This window comes from Rhagoletis zephyria, unplaced genomic scaffold, assembly GCF_001687245.7.
Source record: "Rhagoletis zephyria isolate East Lansing unplaced genomic scaffold, Rhagoletis_zephyria_1.1 Rzeph_scaffold_00510, whole genome shotgun sequence".
NCBI lineage: Eukaryota > Metazoa > Arthropoda > Insecta > Diptera > Tephritidae > Rhagoletis > Rhagoletis zephyria.
The window spans coordinates 88,253-94,599 of NW_016157594.1; positions in this window are offsets into that span (position 1 = coordinate 88,253).

Consider the following 6,347-nt stretch of genomic DNA (forward strand, 5'->3'; position numbering starts at 1 on the left):
TGCTTGTTGCATCTTGCATTTAATATGAATGTATGAATGTATAACTGCAGGGAAGGGGTTTAGTATGCTCATTCTAAATCACATAAACTGACATCTTTGTGTCCGTTGTTAGTTTTTAGTTTACTTTGTAGGCCCAAAATAGCTATTAATGTGACTACTATCTTCATAAAAATGTTTAGCTCAGAAGCGAAATCAATAATTTTAAGAATTTTTGCCGTCTGTTTGTCGGTATGTTTGTACGTGCATCACTCGAAAACTAATGCATGAAATTGAATGCAGTTTTCACTGATATATTGCTAGAGGTCCAGCTTAAAAAATAGAAAGAAAAAAAAACAGAGAGTTGCCACCTGTTTGTACATTGCAGTTTAAGTAAATTGATAGGATAAAGTAAATATTGCAATATGGCTGTAAAAAATGGGTTGAAAAAGGCTTACAGCCGAAAATATTTCTGTAGAAGGTTGCCACTTGTTTGAAAATTTTAATTTTAAATATGTAATTGAAAAGGTGAATTGAATATTGCAATATGGGTATCAAGTTGAAGAGGTTTAGGAAAGTTTGCTGCCATAATTATTTTTAAGGAGGGTCACAAACAACACAAAAAAACTTTTAAGGCGCAGTGAAGCAGGCCGGGTATTTGCTAACATTTTAATAAAACGCTCAAACATCTTATGTAATGTAATACGTGTGAAGCCCACACTCGTGTGTGAACTTATAAAACTGTTCCCAAAAAAAAAATTATTCCTCGAATTTCGAAAAAATTTCCCCAACGCGTATTAGACATAGCCGGCAAACCGGAAATGGAACACTGAAAGTTGTAAATAAAAACTAATGTTTGGTTTTCACTATGTCATATTTGACGTCAAATGTTGTCAGTTGAATGAAAACGGGTTGTCATATGGCATCAAATGCGTTCGTTGTCATATATGACCACGCACGGTCATATAAAATGACAGCCAAGTGAAAACGGCCTTAATTTAATTTGACCGCCAATGTGGCAACATTTGACACCTAAAATTAATTTGCCAGCATGTTGGCAATTTGTTTTCGTTTGACGCGTGCACAGCTGTTTTTCTTCTGCATCAATTTGCAGCAAAGGTAAAATTTTCAATATTTTTCTAAAAGTTNGTGGCTTTACTGTACTCCTTAATGCATTTCTGCACACAATTGAACCAAATATTGGCTTCAAAAGCAAGAAGCAACAAATAATGAAGCGAATAAACATTTCAAAAAGGCAAATGGACCAGCAAAATTTTCGGGAATAAAAACATCTAAGCAGCGCACATGTGCATGCATACATATGTATGTACACACAAACATAAATATGGGCATATGTAAATATGTGTGTGGGCGGCTGAGGTTGCCAAAACTGTTGCATGCAAAAATTTGCAACGAACTACTTTCATACTTACTTACTTGCCAACAACAAAAGCATTAGCACAACAGCAAGGATGTAGTTTGCAAGTTTATAAGGTAGTGCAACTTCAAGGCAACAGGCATCAGGGATTGATGCTTCTTTGTTTGTTGCAGCGCCAACCGCAAGGATGTAGTAACAACGTGCTGTGTTGTGCGAAAACTTGAAATTTGCCGCTGTCAGCAGCAGAAGCAACGAAAAATTTCTGCCGCTGCTAAGTCCGGGAGGCTTATCCAAAAAAAAACAAATCTTTTCATTTCATCTAAAGAGCCCGCAGTGGCTTGGGAAGAATAGCGGCTATAAAGCGTTGTTGCTGCATATGTACATATGTATGTATGTATGTAAGTAAGTTAGTCTACGGATTGCTTGTGGTAAAATATGTGTGTATATATGTATGTGCATATGTTTGCACACAACACTCTTGCCACATCAGCCCTTTGTGCGCATACGAGTGCTGAGGAAAGAGTTTCAAGTTTGCGGCCGGATATGGCAGTGATTGACATTGTATGCTCATGCTGCTACTTACTTGATGCATGGGAATGTTGAATATGGATTTTCGCAAGAAATATTTCATTATACTTAATGCACCAGGATTTCGAAAGATAAGCGTTGAATATAAAATTGCAACTGTGGCATCGAGACGGAACTTGTAGATATGTATGTACATACATACATATGTGTATACTTGCAATGTACTACACAAAACATACTTGTGCTGCACAATAAATGCATGTGCACGATTTTATGTTTTTGTGCAATGCATAGCTTTAAGTGTAAATAGAAATGCGATAAGGGCTAAGATGTTAAAATTGATTTAAATGCACGCGCATGCTTATGCAAGCTCAGACAATTTTTCAGTAACCCCTTCTTATCACTCTGGCAATACTCTTTATGGAATAACTTGACGACGCTAGCCAGCACAAAGGCTTTTTACCTATTTCGACGTCTTCTTGTGCGTTCAGCATGCTGTTGATCTACATGAATGGGGGTAAGATGCGCACATATCGTCGGCAGTACTCGCTTGAATTTGACAGATATCGCTACCCCGTAATATGTTTCGCGTTTTAATTTCTACTTGGGCACATTGAACGGCATGGATAATCAAAATGATCAAATCTGTTATGGTACTTGCTCTCATTGAAGATAAATCTCAAGAGAAACTTCATGTAATGAAAACTTGAATTTTTTTGACATCCTACTTCACGTAATCCGCCTAAATGGAATGGAGAAGGGCCTCCTTCCTGCGCAGTTGTAAAAGGCTGCTATATACGCGGACTGCTTAGAAAGATGGTACATCTCGGGAGCTTTGAGGCTTTTGGAAAGCTTTTGAGAGACATGTTACGAAACAGGATTCCTCGAGAGAGATTGAGCCCCTCTCAGCATGCCTACCGGAAGGGTACATCTGTTGCCTTGCACACACTTGTCAAAGTGGTAGAGGAGTTTTTTAAGAGTAATGTTCCAGGGGGCTTTCAATAATGTGTTTCCAGGGGCGATATTAAGATCCCTGAAGATCTCGAAGTCGAGACTACATAGTAAGGCACATATTCTATATGTTGCATGACAGAACCGTCCCAGTGGAATAGGACAATGTCTCTATCCAGAGCAAAGTGAGCAGAGTCACCCCGCCGGAAGGCGCCCTTTGACGTTCTGGAAGACTTGGAAAGGAGAGGATGCCAGGTGGTTGCCTATGCGAATTATACGGCACTCATCGTCAAAGGAATGTACTTGGAAACTTTGTATGATCTTATGAAAATTGGTCAGCCAGCTGCGGACTTTACTACCTATTATATATTAACCAGAAGATGCAAAACGCCTCATTTCCCAGCTCCTCTCAATAGGGGGTGTTTCACTTACTCATATACTAAGAAGGTAGTAAAAAGGCATCAATGGCTCTCCACTGCTGTAAAAGTGTCATGGGGAAGAGATGGGCCGCATCTCTAAATATGATATACTGTCTATATGAAACCATAATCACGTCAAAAATGTTATATCGGGTTATTGTCTGGTGATATTCACTGGAAAAATCTACTCTTTTTAGGAAGCTAGAGTGCGTGTAAAGGGCGGCCCTCGCTGGAATCGGCGGAGCGCTTCGGACCACTGATGCTCTAGCGCTAAATGTTATTTCGAACCAGTTGACATTTCAGACAAAGAAGCGACGGTTCGCTCAGCTCTAAAGGTCTGAGCTCCCTTTTTCACCCAGCGTACGGGCACTTGATAATTCTCAGAAGCTTCGACTTACCGGAAGAAATGGATCTGAGTGTTCCGAGCCTGGACCCAAACGGATGTTTCTCCACACACATGTCTCCAAGTCTCTGTAGTAGAGTTCCAATAAAAATATTCACGGAAGGATCGAAGCTGGACGGGCGAGTTGGATGAGGTGTCTACTGCCAGGGCATCTCAATAAATCTTATGCTCAGACTGTAGATTTTTCCGCTGTAAATGAGGCAGCCGATTAGCTACACACCAATATTTTGCCAACTAGGAGGGTAGGTATATACTCTCATAGTCAAGCATAAACCAAAACGCTAGAATTGCAAATGATACCATTGGAACTGGTCGGGGAATGCCTGAGCTCTCTCTTCACCACATCGGTATGGTTTCAAGTTGAAGTGCGAAAACCCCGACATGCAAAGTTACAAAGTCCATCTGGCCGGTTATTGACAGCAGTCGGTAAAGGCAGCTTTTGCAGCTGGCTAAGTGCTAGCTCACGATTCTTACAGGTGTACTAATGGGACATTATCCTTTAGGAAACCACACGGTGCGACTTATATTGTCACGGATCCTCACTGACGCAGCTATTTGGAAGACGAGGTGAAATCATCGCAGAAATTTCACCTCAGCTGCCCGGCATTCACTAGACTAAGGTTTAAACACCTCGGTGCGTATTTCATCGAAACTCATGAAAGGCTCTCCGCAGTGGACATCAGCAGCCTACGGAACTTTGTTTTGAACAACTAGCGCTTCTCCTGGTTTAACACAGATAACCAGTAGTTACCGTTCAGAGAATTTATATAATGTGGTAACCTAACCGAAACTCTTTAACAAATAATTTGCTTCAAATCCCAGCACAGCCGCTGTATCTTAATTCTGGGAACTATGATGAAGCTCTCCGGTACTCGCCGTACCGATGCTAATTGCGAAATAAATTTTCAAGCTTCTGAGACCCGCAAATCTATTTTAAACACATCTTTAACCTACTCCACAATACACAAAACGATTTATGGACATTAGCAAAAATCGCCAGCGTTTTGTTAATTTCACTTTAGGTATTCTACTACGTTTTTTAATTACAAGATTAACAGAAAACAATTTAAATTGAAATACATTGTGATTAACTATTTAAAAAATTATAAGCCCAGAGAAAAAAGTTCTTTGCCTTTAATTTTTATTTGATGTGAAAATTTTTCAATTTGCCCGCTACATTTTATGGACAAATCAGCGTTCAAGAAAAACACTGCACAAAGCCAGAGATAGGGTCACACAAGCATTCCGACACAGTGTTGTAATGCCCAACTCACCACCTGATGCCCCTGTTCAACAGCGGCAGCAGCAAAATGTGTAAAAACACCATAACGGAAAAAACAAAACATCAATTTATCCGCAGCAGCAGTAATAACAACAACAAAGCGTAAACCATAACTGTAGCGAAGTGTGGTTATGGTAGCAGCAACAGCAGCAGTTGTAGACTTTTGGCAGCCAAATGCCAAACTGGGCCAATAAAAATTACCGCTGGAAAACTCCAGCTGGAAAAAGGATTGTAAATTTATTGCGGCATTTTTTTCGCCGGCCCTCACAACACACAAACGTATGTACATATTTTCACGTATTTCGCAGTAATGCACATCGGCCAGTAAATGCCGCTTTTCACGGATACTATATACATACATACATACATACATACATACATACATAAGTAATGTAGTGTGAGTGCTGCTGTGGAAATGTCATAAATTAAATTGTGTACTTTTATTATTGCAATTTTGTTTGAAAAAAAAACGCAAGTTAAAAGCACCAATAACAACATAAAAAGTGTACATATACGGACGGCTACATGCAATGGAAATAAGCAACTTTTTCGTGTAGCTTTGAAAAGAACAAGAAGAAGAAGTAAAATTGAGCCGGCTTTTTACATACATATGTTTGTACTAACTCATTCTACTCTACCTAGGCTCATTTTGAAAGCTGTATTCACCTCGTAGCTCCAAACAAATTTTCGTTCTGCGGGATTCAGTTGCAAAAAAGCAGATAAATAGAAAAGTAAAAAATAACAAATAAATAAATATAAATGTGCATACAAGTTAAACGGTCTGTCATAAATAAATAAATGAAAATACATAAAGCAATACACGAGTTTGCCAGTCTCTTGTTGTTCTTTCACTTTGTCGAAGGACGTCAATATTGCCGTCAACTTTTCACTATTCCACAAGTCAGACCGTCGGTGTCGTCGCCAGCATGGCTACTATATACATACATATCTCCATGCATGTGCATATATATACTACTTTCTGCCTATAATACGTATGTATAAAGGTATTACTTACCTATTGACTCCTTCCACGCCACGTTTGCTGTGAGCTACAAAAGCGATGCATACTTAGAGGCGTACTACTACATAACCAGTTGCAGTTGCTGAAGAATTGGAACGGCGCTGGTCAACTCTCAGTTTTGGTATCAAATCATCTTGGCTTATTTCTCTTTGAGTCTTTTGCTTATTTGGTTGCTGCCGCAGACTTTTTATCTTGGTCTGGCGCTCGGCCAAAAGCTTAACTGATTTTAGTAATTCGAGACACGGCGCTGCTTTTTACTTTACCAAATCGGCGCAATCTTTTTGACTCTAAATTAGTATACGAAATTGAATGAAACCCTTTTTAACCAAGGACCATCCCCGCGACACTGCCCTCAAGCATAATTTCCGAAGGTGTTTGAAGATAGAAGC